Source organism: Pinus tabuliformis, chromosome J (genome assembly GCF_031772625.1).
Source record: "Pinus tabuliformis cultivar Carrire ecotype Pingquan chromosome J, CPIR1, whole genome shotgun sequence".
Classification (NCBI taxonomy): Eukaryota; Viridiplantae; Streptophyta; class Pinopsida; order Pinales; family Pinaceae; genus Pinus; species Pinus tabuliformis.
This window is the reverse complement of record NC_142295.1, coordinates 367212072-367229054: the sequence shown is the minus strand read 5'-3', so window position 1 is coordinate 367229054 and position 16983 is coordinate 367212072. Positions and strand designations below refer to the sequence as shown.

The window sequence follows — 16983 nt, the reverse complement described above, 5'->3', positions numbered from 1 at the left end:
ATTGAGGCGTTTTCCCATGAAAGTCATCTGCACAACGTCCAAAAGAAGAGTTAATTGAAATATGAATTGTAGAAATTTCTTAAATAGGAAAAAATTAGCTATTCTATCATTATTGCTGAGTTGGAATAATGTGCAAGATTCAAAACAATTAACTTTCTTGGGAATAATCATTAGATCACTAAATATTTGATTTATTTGAAGTGTTAAAATTTTTGTCCACAAAAATTATAGGAACACATTTACAAGTCAATTGATATAGTAACAGAGGGTGGGAGTAAGGGAGGATTCCCCATACAGGAAGAAGAATAAATTGTTGCAAATGTAAAGGTCATATAGTTTTCTAGCAACACCATAGATATATCTATGAAATAGAATTCACCATACTTCATCACTCTCCAACAAAATATGACATAAGATCTCACATATTAAGCCTTAAATATAGATTTTTCTTTCATTTTTTGAGTATCATCTGTAGAGATGAACAATATAGGCCACAACTTGAGTCCAAACTTTCAATCGTTCCTTAACTTGTTGGGGATGGTCTCCTCGGCTAGAGATTTTCCAATTGGTAATAGGAGATTGTCCAAAGCCCTCATTGTTTATAGAATCCCTATTATCAAGAGTAGACACAAGACATGATTTCTGATGGTGGTCATCTTGAAATTATTGGCCGATTGCATAACATAACTCCAAGGTTAGCAAGATATTGAGAACTTAGAAATTTCTTCATAATTGGAACTAAATCCCAGATATGGATACCCATTCAAGTCATCTAAGTCCATCTTTGAAAGCTTCCTAACTCGGGTAGTACTAGAAGTATGTCTCAAAGTTGAATAAGGAGAATTAGCCTTGGCCTCTTTGCTGGTTGAGTCAGAAGTTATCTTAGAGGACTAGAAATAACTGAAATAATTATAATTGCAAGACAATTTCTGTGATAGAGATTGATCTCTTTTCCTTTCCCAAGCCTTCTCATTCCAATATTCTCTACTAGACCTATATAGGCTTCTTCTGCTTCTACTTTTCTTAGATTGAATGAAATCCTTGCACTGATCTGCATCTCCATAAACTACGTCGATTGGCCTGCTGAGAGGCTTACTTAAATCAGAGAGTGGGGACTTCTTGTTGTATCCTGAGATAATAGATGCCAGAATCCCTCATTAGACGAGTCTTTCTTTTTCCTTCACCTTATGAGCCTACCACACAATATTGCAGTGCACTCATCTCAATCCTTGAATTCTAGATGCAAAAATTAAGCTCTCTATACACCAAAAAATATTTAGTTTTGTAGTAATATAAATTATCTCAAAGATCTATATAGTGCCCAATCTTCTATAACTTGCAGTACAAGGCCTCAAAACCTAAAACCCCAACCTTATACTCTTTTCACGCACACCACAAACAAAAAAAACACTTTGATCTTCCAGTTCCAGTCCCAGAGAGAACCAAAATGACCACTAGAAAGGTATCTGAAATAAATTAAAAGCTAATTTGGTTAATTCCTAGACCCCACTCACTCCATTCATCCATCATTAATTTACCTTTTGAACAAAAAACTGATAGAGACATTTGTTGAGAATGATCTGTGACTTCTTTCATCTTGAGAGCAACCATAGAATATTATAATTGGATGAATTCAAATATACAATAGAATGTTCTCTATTTCATTCATGCCTATTAAATTTTGATGATTTGATATGGTCATTTTAAAAGGCTTGGTTTGAAGGATTTATGAGTTATTCCTTTTATGATCGACTACTTATCCAAATCATTACATGTTTTGGTGAACAAAATGTACTCTTCCAAATTTGTTACTGTTTCTATGTGTAGCTCATCCAGACGATGCCAACTAGAAAAGCTCTCAAGTCTCAACGCAAAGATTGATATAAGTGAAGTATGTTTAGTAGATGCACACTTTATTATCACCTCCATCATCCTCCCTCTATTTCAATTATTTTCAAAAATAGCACGCTCATTTGTTTCAAAGCATTGCTATGGTCTATCATTGGCCCTCCCTCCTTTGTTTTAGTGTTTTCAAGAGCTATGGGCCGACACATTTTGATGCATTGTTCTAGTCTACCAGTGAGGGAAGGCTTTCAAAACACAGAGAATTATTGGTCTTTATTGAACATAAACAAGATTCATAATCCAACCTGTCAGCCATGAATTTCGCAAATGGAAATGGCAGTGACATTTCTTATTTCTAATATGATGTCAGAGATGAATTAAACAAGAAATGTTCAAGTGGATGACAAACCTATTTGTTCTCTTATTGAGAGAGATCCTACAATCTAGTGGCACATTAATTACCATCTCAATGCACAATAAAATCATTAAATATTTTCCCCAACATAAGAAAGAACTAAATAATTACAATTGACCTAAAAACTAACATATGACAATACAATAATTTCAGATGGTAAGGATTGTAAACCTGATTTATTACAACCAAGCAATGCTTCCTAGTTAGAACCTTAGCTTAGATGACTTTGGGTTGCAAGTCCATAGATTGATGTGAAACCATCTTCTGTAACTCTCATTACCAGTAGTAACATTAGTAATACTTGTTCATATGCTAATGTGGCATATTTTGTAATTCCATATTAGTGCTTTGAAAATAGTTAATCTGCATTAAATATTAGAGAGTTGTGTTGAACACATTCACTTGGTATTATAGTGGGTGTGACATGGAAATCCCCTTAATAATATTTGTAGGTATAATTAATGAATTCTCATGTGACAGCCCTAATAACACTCTATCGCACATATACTTGCAACTTTACAAAACTTGGCTTGATGAGTCTAATCATCTGTTGGTGCAGTTCGAGCCCTTGTGCATGAGTGATCCCACTAAGGGTGAAATGGACATAGTTATTTCTTCTCTATTGAATACTAAGTAGGTTCCTATGTCTTCTTTGGTTTTTTAGAGTCTCGACACATTTTTTTTTCTTCATTTTACATCCGTTTCCTGTGGGAAACTATTCAACTTTAAGAAAAGAAAAAAACTCACAAGTCTCCATTTCTTATTGAGGTTTGGTTTTTTAGAGTCTCGGCACAAATTTTTTTGCATTTTACATCTGTTTCCTGTGGGAAACTATTCAACTTTAAGAAAAGAAAAAAACTCACAGTCCATTTCTTATTGAGGTTACAGATATAATGTTAGCAAACCAAAATGCTATCGTTTCAAGTTTATGTGGGGTAGGTTTGTTACATTTGTAATGCGGCATATGTTGACTAAAATCTATACACTACTCTACTAGGAGTGAAAAAGAGCATATATCGGGATCGTTGCATACAAAATAACTATTACCAAAAGGTTTATGTTGATGTCACTATTTTCCAAACATGCCAATTAGATACACTGAGAAGACAAGTAACTACCCCAATCAATATTTCTAAAGTTTACTAAAAGATGTGTCCCCCAAGTCTATACCAGAAGACCTAAATTCACTACCCATTAATGGATAGGGAAATAATTACTTTGAGGCCATATGTTTCAAGAAAATACCAGATGATAACATGTAGTAAAAGTATGGAGAAGACTGTGAACCCAATTGTTAATGAAATGAAATATGGCAATATGCAGTAGAATTATGTTGGTGATATTCCAGTATGAGTGTCACCAAAATTTTGAGCTCTGAGTGTACTAAACAAAATTTATAAATTTCCTCCTTAATATTCCCAAGAATTTAATGAAAATTTGTGAGATCAAAACTAGTTTTAGAAATCAATTTCAACTTTCAAGAGACAAAATCCAATAGTCATAAGAATAAAAAAAGTAGTCTAGTTCCTTCCTTGTCTCTGAGCATTAAAATTATTTTCACGTTGAAAAAAAATTAAATTTTTCCAATTCCCAAGGTCAATCTCAAATCCATGTTAGAAACTCTATAAACTCATATACATGGAATCGATATGATATTTTCACTAAGAGAAACAAGGATCTTTGGAATCAATATTAAGAGAAAATGGGTGCTTGAGACTGTTAATTTGTGATATGTGTGTTCTTAACTTACATGATATCTTGGAAATACTTGTGGATTCATTGATGGAAAAAACTAGGGCTTGACACTACCATGTATACAGTGTCCCACCTCTTAGTCCAACTCCACAACCTTAAAAAGAGAAAATGGTTATTTTGTGTAATGTATACACTATCACACCTCTTAATCCATGTTCACAACCTTTAAAAAATGGTTATTATGTACAATATATAGGGTCCCACCTCTTAGTCCAGTGCCACAATACTAAAAAAGGGAAAATGGTTGCTTAAATGTGTGGATGCACCAAAAATAAGGATAATAGCACATGATATCATGCTGAGAAAATATGAACCAACTTCACAATCCTAAAGAAAATGATTGCTTAAATGTGTGGATGGACCTAAATATAAAAATAATAACAAAAATATCGTGATGAGTTCAAAAATCAATAAAATTAATCGTTCCTACTATTTACATTCAATGCTAAACATGCTTATTACCCTGCATGCCATTGAAATGCAACATATCACTATAACTAGTGCATACTTGGCCTCAATGACTTTGTAGATTTCAATTTTTAAAACATTGGTTATAACTTATGCATTGTTTCATTGTAATAAATAAAACAATTTATATGTCTGAAAGTATTAAAACCCTCAAAGTTCACGATTATGAAGCTACTCAGAATATATTAGGCACCTAGAAAGGGTAACAATTTTCTTCTATGATGAACTGAAATAATCATTTAGCTCTTTTTTAATTTTATCACTTAGGGAATTTTCTTGGGATTCATAACATCTTTGAATTAAATTAAATTGCTTAAGTATGTTTATGGATAGTTTTTCATGGCACATTTCCAGCTACATTCACTTCCTTTTATGTCCTTGAAATACTTAAGTTTCACTTTTATCAATGCTACATGAATACAACATGATGAGATATGAGGGAGAAGAGCCAAAACTAAGGCTAAAGATAGGAAGTTATACTTTGTTAAGTGCTTTGATATACTTCACCTTTATGTTGATGTTTCAGAATGCTAATTACTCCTTGTTGAATCAAAAACTTTTTTTTCGCTTAAAGCCAACTCCCTAGAGATTCGAGACAACTTTCAACAAAGAGAAGTATAATGCTGCATAAAAATGGAAATTTTGTGCATGGCACTCCTTTGAGGTGATTATCTCTCGATGTTCAACAAACTAGAATCAATGGGGTTAATCTTGCTCGAAAAAGTTTGTTTATGTATAGAGATGGAAAAAGGAAGCATAATGGATCAATGATCCCTCAAAATTATTTTTCTCTTTCTAAGGAAGATTCAACTTCACAAAATTCTGCAATGGCTCAATAGTGTCCTTCAGATATGGGACGAATTGTATTTACTCTTTAGTGCAATTTGAATAAGGCATAGATTATCTATTATCCTAATCCAGTCTTTCATTAAAATGAATAATTCACTCCATGTCATGGTTTTTTCCTTTAAATCAGGATTGGGCTTGGATTGTGGATCATTCTATCCAGATTATCTTGAATCTATAGTTTTGCAAGGAAAGGCCTATTGAAAAATGAGATTAACTCAAACAAATTACAGAAAAACACACATAAAAATCAGACACAAAATATGGGCGGAAAAAGGCTTCAGCCTTATGGCTACCTGAGGTGTTTTCTCTCATTTTTATTCATTAAAATAATTGAATATAGTGTTACAAATAAATAGATGAGAGATAGTGTTTTCAAGATAGTGTGTGCTATCTTAGACACTTTTGGTTGAGATAATTTCTCACCAGACACACACCAATATAGGAGTTACCTAAACTAACTCCTATCTTAGAGGAACAACCCAAGAGTTAGGAACAAATTCCTAACTTGGAATATTTAACTAATTTATTTATTTTTGGATTTATTATTGTTTTATAAGAGAGGCTAACATTCCCCCCTTCAATGATAAATCCAAAATAAGAACGAGGAACCATCTTCCAAGTTCTCATGTTGATCCTCAAAAACATTGTCTGAAAAAACCGCCAAAACTGGATGCTAGAAAAAAAACTCAAATCTGAAGAGAACATGAATCAGCTGCATGCTTGATTCATCTCTGAATGTCGCTTGACAACTCCATCATGTGCCAAGCCGCAAAAGGATCCAACTGTCCTTTGTTTGAAAACAACATCCGGTGTCCACTGACACAATTTGATGAATGCCCACTGGCGTGTTTGCTGATGATGATTGCCCACTGGTTGAATATGTCGAAAAACAACTCAATGTTGCTTTTGCTATGATGAAAGTTGCTCACTGCTGCTTTATTGTTGATCGCCCATTGGTGAATTTACTGATGTTCGTTGTTGATGAAAAATGCCCACTGGCCGATGAAGATGCCCACTGGCTGCTTCGCTGATGTTGTCGAGACTTTCAATCTGACAACCACTTGTCAATTTCATTGACATTTCCCCGCTTTGTCAGCTGAGAGGAGAGACAATCTTCTCCAAAATATATTTGAACTCCCCCCCTTCAAGTGTAGGAGAGTTTCACTGTTGTACTCCCTCATTCAACTGCATGAGAGTACCATCATCGGTTCACTGCTGGCTGCACTATGTGTGATTGTAGTCGGTTGTAAAACTGAGACAATCTTTTAACTGTGGATGACCATTCCCAAGGATCAATCCATTCATAATGTATCTTCAATCTGGCTGATTTTTGTTGGTTGCGACATTTTTCTGAGGAATGATTGGGCTTGCCACAATGGCAACAAGGATGGAGATCAAAACACTGATCTTCCATATGACCGGTTCTTTGACAATGAGAACATTTCGGTTGGACATTAACTTCAGGTTGCGTGCAATTCTGTTTTTCTGCAATTTTCTCAGAACCTACTGAGGTGAGTTGTTCAAGAAATCCTGCACTCACAAACTTAATTGGCTTGGAATAATCTGGGATATGTAAGTTGGTGTCATCAGTGACATATCCTAAGCCTCGTCGATTCTTGTTATTTTGAATTTCTTCCCAGGGCTTGATGATGGATTTGGAAGAAATTTGAATTTGATCATGAACAACTTCGACACTTGAAGTTGTTTGGATGAGTGATTTGGAATCAACATCTTTATCTTCATCTGTATGGTTGAATGACTTGGAAGAAGCACTCTTTTGTTGTAGCTCATCTCTTTGTAGTTGCGACTCTAGTTGAAGAAACTCAATGGTTTCATGTGTTTGTTGTAGATGCCGTGAAAGATCAGCAAGAGTTTCTTTGCTGATGTGCACCATGTCTTCATCACTGGAGATGATCAAACTGTGAAGAATGTGTAACCACTGAATATGTTTCACCCTTACAATTCAATGTGATTTGAGTTTGATTACAAGTTCAACAATGTTGATGTAGACTATGCCTGAAACGTTGAAGTTTGTAGATTCATTAACTTGATTTTAGTGATGTAGACATTGCTTTGAAATGCTGGAGTTCGTAGATTCATGAACTTGATTGTATTGAGTGAATTTGTTTGTTGAGGTAGAATGCCGATGTTGAAAACGTTGATTATTTGTTGTAGTGACGCAATGCATATGTTGAGCTTAATTATCCTTCCTTGAAGCTATTTTGTTACAAGTGTTGTGCTTGCTTGCATTGAGCTTTATGTGTGTTAAATGAGATCATTTATGTGTCAAAACTAGACACAAATCAAAAACAACAACAATGAAGTATGCACCATCATCAACACACTCTTCATGTACCTAAGATCCCCTTATTCAATTTCGGGCAGATCTAGGACACAATCACCACAAAAAATGATATCTTTATTAATCTTTGGAGTACATCATATTTCACATTGACAACATCATCATGGAATATTCTCAAAGTTCCAGAACCTCTTAAAAGAAAAATTTCTTCAAAACTGACTCAACCTCCTAGAAGTAAAAATATTCACTTATCTCTCTAGAGTTACAAAACACTTATAGCTCCAAACTTACAAAACAAATCACCTTATCACTCCTTACAATCACTTTCAAAAATACTTTTCTAATACACCTTATTAGAGGTCCACACAATCACTTTAAAAATTAATTTTCTAATCCACCTTATTCCTCCAAAAGCATTATTTTCTGATCCCCTTTTTAAAAATGCTTTTACATTCATACCATTAAATTATGAAAATTACCAAGACACTCCAAAGTGATGTAACATTTCCTTTAAAGTGATTTATGAAGACACTTCAAAAAAGATTTATCGTTTGTGCATGTAAAAGTATATGCACCATACACCATAAACTTTATGTATGTTATTCGTTGGAGAGAAAAAGTGAGAAGGTGTGTAAATAAATTTTAAGGATACTACGCGTAATCAACGATTTTGTTGAGCTTTGAACTCCAAGTGCACCATAAACTCCACGGAGATCAAGGGGAAGACGGGCTATCTCGACCCAGAGTATTTCACGCGCGGAAAGATGACCAAGGCCAGCGACGTCTACAGCTTCGGAATCGTTCTGCTGCAGCTGATTTCTGGCCAGAAGGCAGTCGGTTGTTTACTCGACGCATATGTTCATGAGAGGCGGAGACCCGGACGTGAAGAAGATCGTGGATCCCAGGATCGTAGAGGCTGTCGATGCTCGTGATTTGGAGTCCATCAAAACGGCGCTAGATATAGCCTATCGATGCGCTATGCAAACCATCCAAAGCGATGAATAATTCCCGATATTTATTGTGCTTAGTGCACACAAAGAAATTAACTGGAGCGATTATCGCAATTCTTGATGTGTCTTCCTCTCGAAGAAATATTAGCTACAATCCATTCTCCAAGATCAAAAACTGACAAGCTAACCACTACTCTCAACCTTGCTCTGATACCACATATTGAAAATGAAATTAACTCAGAAAAATATATAAAACACACATAATAAACCAGACACCAAAGAATGGCGGAAAAGGCTTCAGCCTCATGTTTCTCTCTCATTTTCATACATTAAAATAATTGAATATAGTGTTACAAATAAATAGATGAGAGATAGTGTTCTAAAGATTGTGCGTGCTATCTTAGACACTTTTGGTTGAGATAATTTCTCACCAGACACACATCAATATAGGAGTTACCTAAACTGACTCCTATCTTAGAGGAACAACCCAATAGTTAGGCACAAATTCCTAACTTGGAATATTTAATTAATTTATTTATTTTTGGATTTATTATTGTTTTATGAGAGAGGCTAACAAGGCCAAGGAATCAAATATGGATAAATATGCAATAAACATGTATATTGTTTTGATGAGATTAGGTTTCTTTGAGGTAGACGAGGATTATGCAAATTTGGGACCAAATGATTTCTACAGTGCTCAAAATCAGGAGATGGTTGTTGAAACAACCAAGGATTCTATAGTTCTTGAGAAAACCGAGGGATTGTTGGCCCTAACAACAAATTAGATTAAAATTTTGGCTGTGATTGGACCTCATGCCAATGCCACAAAACCTATGATAAGAAAATATGTAGGTACATTTTTAGTTCTTCTTCATTTGAATTACAGTTGATAACTCTAGATTTATGAAGTTCTAAAAGTTAAACTATTAAGGGTATGGTGTGGTATCCCTATGTGGGATGTGAAGTTTCTCACAAGTTACCAAACCAATTGGTTTTATCACTACATAAGAATTTTGTTTTCAATTTGGCACAAGCAACATCAATTGGGAAAACTACCATTTCATAGTAAGAATGGGAAAGATCTAATCAATTGGGTCAAGAAGGTCATAAAAAGGAGAAATGAGAGGCATATACAACATTATTAAAGGTCAAATTTATTCATATCAAAGAGACCAAAGATAAGCTAATATGGTGAAAAAAATCTTGGTTTGGAATTTTACACTCTGAATCTAGGATAGAAGGCCATGTTTGTTCCAAACAAATTTTTGGACATGCAATGGAAGTGGAAACCATCGTTGGAATATCAAATATCCTCTAAAGTCTTGGATATTTATGTGGTTGGTTATTAGAGACAAAGCACTCACTTGGGGTATCCTTCAAAGAAGGAACAAACATTGTTTGGGTAGATTTCCCTTGTGCAAATAATATCTTGAAACTATTTCTCACCTTCCAATTACTTTCTCTCATGCAAGGTCTATGTGCAATGAAATGGGCCTTCTCCCTGTAACAAAGGATAGCTAGCATGGATTTTTTTAGAGGATCGTTTCACAAAACAGAAAAAAAAAAATATTCTCTAAAGGAATTTAAATCCTTGCCAATAATAGTAGCCTTAAGGAATATGGTTCGCCAAGAGACTCATGTCTCCTTTTCAACGTGAAGTTCAAGCCAAATATCTTTTATATTGCCTCAAAATTGTATCCAATATCTCTCCGAAAAGGATTTTATCATACAATTCCATTTCCAAAACTGATATTTGGGGTTTCTTTGATGGAGCCAGCCAAGGCACCCTACCTTGATGTGGGGCAAGTGGCCTTCTATTTTTCAATGCTTCCATCATATTAATATCAAAGTAGGTTTGAGAGGGGGTTCAAATAAATTCATTGGACTATTAGCTATAAATATTTCTCTAAAAATTGTTGCAAGGAAGGAGTTTCAAACTTTCAAGTGTATGGGGATAATCTAGTGGTCATCAATTGGATAAAATGAATCTATAAAATGGAGAAATCGATAGTTAGTCCTATATATGATGAGGTAAAAAACTATGTTTTTTGTGTTTGATAAAATTTCCTTATCCATGTCTATAAAAAACATAATTTTGAAGTAGAATCTTTATCAAAGGAAGGACTCTAGTTGGCAGTTAGTTCATGCATATGAAAGGAATCAAAGGATGGGACACTGGTATCAAAATCCAACCTTCCTTTTCTTTGATTAGGGGTCAGTTCTCAAGTGCAGGTTTTCAACTTCTTGTGAGACCTATTAAGATTTATCTTGTTTTTGCTATAGAGTTCAATGCCTACAAAGGTCCTGCTTGACCCTCTTTTAGTTATATTGAGAGAAGAACTTTTCATTTGTAGGATTATGATGTAATTTTGGTTTGACTTAAATTTTGTATCTCAAAGAGTTGTTATGCTTGGATTATGTGTGAGGGAAAAAAACCCTCATTTTTGAGATCCATTCAATGGGAACTAAGGGATCAGTCTTTGTTTTTTCTCTTTTTCAGATGCATCTTGCAGATATATCATGCAATATCAATGGCATCTCCAAAATTCATCTCTTTGTATTGAATAAAATATACAACTATTTTCCAATGTGATTAGAAGAAAGTTTAAAAAATAAAATGACAATACCCATAGAGAAGGTTTGAATTGTCCCCTGGAAAATGGAAGTGTTACTTTTGTACATGATTTTTTTTTTTATGCTAGAGGCCATCTATAACTTCTTTGTTGATGTATTTTTGGTTCATAGATGTATTTTTTGGTTAAGAGATATATTGATGATGAGGGTCCAAATATAGGAAATGATTTTGATGACATGTAGGTATGTGTTGTGGCATGCTTTTTTTACACTAGAGGCCATCTAGAGCCTCTTTGTTGATTTATTTTTGGTTCAAAGATATATTTCTTGGTAACTTATTTTTTTTCCACTTCTTTTCTAGTTCTAGATATATTCCTAATTTGGTAGGTTGATTGGTTCAGTGACTAGTTCAGTTCTAATAACATTGTCCAAATCATGTTCAAATGATCCTCTTTGGAACCAACAAAATACAAGTCTAAAAAAGCATATGTATGAACAATCAAAGGGGAGATAATTCCCACGATGTTGTCAAAGAATAATCTTTAAGATATGACAAAGACAACATCAAAATCATGTTGAAGATAAAAGTGAATTGATGCGGATGTTACTAGAGCAAGAGTGCTAAGGACGATCATGAATGCTTCAAGAAAGCAACTTAGGAGAGTTAACCATGTGTTAATAGGCTGAAAATGAGTGTTCTAGAAACCATAGTTACCAAGATGGTTCTGAGAGTGTTGAGGATGAACAAGAATGCTTCAAGAAAGAAACTGAAGAGAGTTAATTGTGAGATAATGGGTTGAAAATCTCAACAATTGTTCCAAATCCCACATTCAACGACATGGTTTTCCCATCAAGAAAGTGTTTTCTGCAATGCATATATGTGCAAAACAAAGCATTGAAGAAAAGTTGTGATTAAAAAAATGTTAAGAAGAGATTTCTAACATTGCCAATCATGTTGTTTGAGTGTTATATTCTTTCCGTGATAGGGGGGCGATAGCCCCCCTTTTGGGGGGTTTATAGGGGGGCGGTAGCCCCCTACACAGGGTCCTGGGAAACTCCCCACAATTTTTTTTTTGGACCCAATATTAGGTGGACGAACCTACCTATGGTTTTGTGCATGGGATTCGCACATGGTTTTGGGCATGATGGTTTTTTTCCTACGGTATTTTGTAGATTTGGTCAAGGGAACTGTTGAGTTCCAAAACTGCCTCTTTCTTAAGCAATTTCTTCATCCTTCTTCCTTTGTTTTTCCATGAAAATGCATCCTAAATCATCAAAAGCCATTGCATATTGCCTCAAGGAGTACATCTCAGTGATTTTCAAGTTATATTGTTATGTTTGTTATTTGGATAGGTTTTTGTTTTTCAGCTACGGAAAGCAACCACATTCCATAGTTAACCGGTTGTTCCGCATCCATCTCCATGCTTTTGTAGGTTACAGGTGTCAAGAAAGAAAACGAATCATATGGGTAGCTAGGAAAATGTCTGAACATGGATGGTGTCCTATCCATTTGATCAAAATCGATAAGGAGAACCCCGGTCAAAGGGGAGTCAATGGAAGAAACTTACAACAAGTAGAACTCTGTTTTTGCACGTTTCTTAGTAAATGAATTCGCGGCAGTCTCCTGAAGCCAAGGATGTCGTTTGCCACCTGCATAACCAGTATCCAACAGCCACTATTCGGAGATTTAATTTTCAAGCCAACCGAAGACTAAATTTCCAGATACACTACCTGTCTACGTGTTTGTTGTAGATAATTTCTCTCTTCAAATAGTTGTGTATTTTTTCCTATAAATATCAGCATTTAGAATGCAGAAGATGTTAATGTTTTACTGATGTAAACAGTGCAATTTTTGCTTGTAGGTTTAAGACTTCAGTACTCTGTTTTTAATATAAGAACTCTATTTCTTTATGGATACCTGAAGCGTGTGAAGTGTTGATTCTGCATTGCTAGTCCTAGACCTTGCAGAGGGACCTTGCGTGGTAAAGGGTATATTTCATTTATGTACATATTCATTTGTTGTCTTTCTTCGTTCAGTTGGATATTTACTATGTTTTAATCATGTTCATAATTGTTTCTTAACATTGTGTTCATTGCAACTTGTGTTATTTGTTTCCACTAATTCAGGATAGTTGCATTCCAGCGTAGAAGTAGTTCTTTAGTTTCTATTATTTTCTAGCTTCTTAACTGTAGTTTTTAAATTATTGTCAGTAGCATCATTAGATTTATTTCATCTGTTGCTCCTTGGTTTTTAGTTTTTTTAAATTTAAGTTGTTTAATGCCTTTTTCCCATTAGTGTAGTCACTCATGATATAAACAAATGTTTCCAAAGCCTTTCGTTGATGGTTAATCCTCAAACTAAATGGCGAAATGTTGAGTTTATGAATGAGACTTCTTGTTGTTCATTAGTTTTTGAGTCAAGTTGTTTAATGCCTTTTTCTCATTAGTGTAGACACTCATGATATAAACAAATGTTTCCAAAGCCTTTCGTTGATGGTTAATCCTCAAACAAAATGGTGAAATGTTGAGTTTATGAATGAGACTTCTTGTTGTTCATTAGTTTTTGAGTCAAGTTGTTTAATGCATTTTTCTTATTAGTGTAGTCACTCATGATATAAATGAATGTTTCCAAAAGCCTTTCGTTGATGGTTAAATCCGCAAACTAAATGGTGAAATGTTGTATTTATAAATGAGTCTTTCATATTGTTGTTCATTAGTTCTTGGGTTAAGTAGTCCAATGCCATTTTCTTATCAATTTAGTAACTCATGATTTAAATGCATATTTCCAAAAGCCCTTCATTGATGGTTGAACCTAAGACTAAGTGATGAAATGTTTTATTTGTGACTGAGCTTTTCCTTGCATTCTCATGTTTACTTCTTTTAGAATGATGAATAATGAAATCTCTCAAATATTGCTATCATAAAGAGTTAATTCTCCCTAAATTATATAGCAGAGTGATAACAATACTTCATTTAGTTTTGCTTTTACCAATAGAATAGTTGCAATTTCATTTTTGTTTCTTTCCCTTAGTTTAATTGCAGTTCCATATTTAGTAGTTCACTAAGCTTTAATTTTGCAAGTAGACTAGACAAGAGAAGTAGTTTTATTTCTAGTATTTCATTTTCAGTTTGTTATAGATAGCTGCAATTCCATTTTCTCATTTAAGTTTTGATTTTGTAATTAAGTAGACAATAGTTTTAAGAGTCCTTTCAGCTCATGATTTGGGAACAATTACAATAGCAAGAAGAGAAGCTTTGTTTTTCACTTTCTTGTTTTGAAAACCTCACTTCCAAATTTGGCCTAAAAGCACTTTTAGACTCTCACTTCATTTTTCTAGGTTCTTAGCAGCAGTAGATTAAGATTTCAATTACATTACATAACCTTAGGAATCAAAAGAACAAAATCCCAAAACAAACATAAACTTGAAAATAGTGAGGTAAGGAAAGGTCACCTAGCACATATAGTGCACTACACTTCATCAGTTTACGATACCTGGATTGATAATTTATGTAGCAATTTAGGACACTAAATTGACTAAATATTTTGGCGCCGTTGTTAGGGATGTGTAACTAGGTAGCCTTACTTCTTACATTCATAAAAAAAATAAAATAAAAAACAACAAAACATAACAATGACATGCATAGAGGAAGAGATTCTAGGCGTAGATTTATAGCTAAGGGCAGAAGTTCGATTTCCACAACTCCACCTACTCCACCAAGGGTTAGAAAGGACACACCTCCATCCTAGACTCATACTCCCAGCCTTAGGATTCTTGGAATTCAATGGGCAACAAATCAGTTGGAAGATTCTCCCACTTCATCTACTAAACCAGACCTAGGAGAGGAAACCTTTTTCACCTCTACAGGGGAGCCTATTGTAGTTGAAGAAGTAGGAATACCTAGTGAGGAAGATGAAGTAAAAACTCTCTCTCATCAGCCATTAATAGAGGAACCAGAAGATTTTGTGGAAACTATCATGGCAGAAGAAGAACACATGGAGAATTTTCACTATTTGGAGGAGGGGGTAGAGGAAGAGGTAGAGGAAACAATGGAGGAGGTAGAGGAAATAATGGAGGGGGCAGAGGAAATAGGGAAGGAGATAACTCATTTGGATTCCCTATAGTAGAAGAGGAAACACATACAACAATGAAAAACATTTCACCATTTGTCCTCCTAAACTTCTACGGGTTAAGAAGTGAGGATCCTGAAACATTTTTGTTTGAGTTTGAAGTCTTATGCAAAACCTATGGTTATCTAGAAGACTCTCAAAAACTCAAATTGTTCCCTTCAACACTAAAAAGGGCTGCTTTGAAATGGTTTATGGGGTTAGTCACTCAATCCATTAGGACTTGGAATGATATGAAACATGCATTTTTGGATAGATACTTGGATTACTATATGCCTACTAATCATAAGGATGAAGTGTTCAAAATGATGCAAAAGGAAGATGAAAAATTAGAGGATTTGCTTGAGAGGTTTAACTACAATTTGAAAAGAGTGAAAATGAACAATTTAAATGAAGAAACTTTGAAAGCTATTTTGTTGAAGGCCATTAGAGATGAATGGATAGATATCCTTAACATGATGGGGAAGGGAGACATCTCTCAACTTCAATTGAGTGACATAGCAGAACTATGTGTTCATCTCTAAAGAGGGCAATATAAAACTAGGAAAGGACCAAGAGATCCTTCTCTTATTAGATCAAACAAATCCACAACTAGATCTGTAAGTAGGGTAGAAATTGGCAATATGCTTGATGAGTTCAAAACTGATATTTTAGGGAGTGTTAGTGAGCAGCTAAACACCCTCAAAATCCAAAACAAGCAGAAAACAGAAGCTGATGCTTTAGCCGTATTTTGTCCAAAATGCAGAAAGAAACATGCTCTAAGGGAATGCCCTTTATATGCAAAAATTGTAGCAACTTGTACGATTTTTTCATAAAGTCATGAGACCAAGGGTTGTCTTTCAATCTCAGGTATTAAGGTTGTCTTTCAAGAGGAAGTAGTCCCAAATTCTACAGAACCTCTTTGTTTTGTTGCAAGAAGACCTTGGCAAGGGCCACAAAATCAAGGATTTAACAATCCAATGAATTTTCAGTCCCCACCAAACTGGAATTCTTGGCAGCAACCTTGGCCTCAACCTCAAAATCAATATCAATATAAACCATGGGCACAAGGGGTACAAAATCCTTATGGGAGATTTTCTCAATGTTATCAATATCCTCCATCTTATCAGAGCTATCCTCCCCCACAAAATCAATAGCAAAATCAGCAATCACAATTTCCAAATCAAAGCCATCACCTTTCATTGCCATTTTCACAACAACCTCCACAACAAGGTCAAAATCCTCAACTCTTACTTCCATTTCAACAAAAGCCAAATCAACTACCAGCCCAGCCATTACCAAACCCCAATAATAAAAACCCTCAGAATGCTTATATGGTAGAAGGACAACAATTTCCTATTTACATGATTGCTCCTCTAGATCTTAATGATGTTCAACTTAGATTTGGTAGGATATTAGAAAAGGAAAAACCTTCTATAGATATTCAAGAACAAGATGCTTCTGAGGAGGATTCTCTGAAAGTCAATAAAAGTTTTGAGGGAATATCACTTCAAAACCAAAACATTCAAAAAGAAAAACAAAAAGAGTCAATAAACACAACTCCTATAATTGAGCAACCTACATCTACTTCTACACCTCCTTTTCCTGAGAGATTACAAATTGATAGAGGAGTGGAAAAACAGATCTTGTTGCCCAATTATGACTTCCTAGATGAATTAAAGAATGTTTGTATCAAGATTCCTTTGTTACAAGCCATTAC

The 16983-nt window shown here is 34.7% G+C and overlaps 1 pseudogene; it reads right to left on the bottom strand.

Moving 5' to 3' along the window:
* Window positions 1-465: 465 nt before the first annotated feature.
* Window positions 466-16983, bottom strand: part of LOC149227266 (uncharacterized) — a 35614-nt pseudogene continuing 19096 nt past the window's right edge.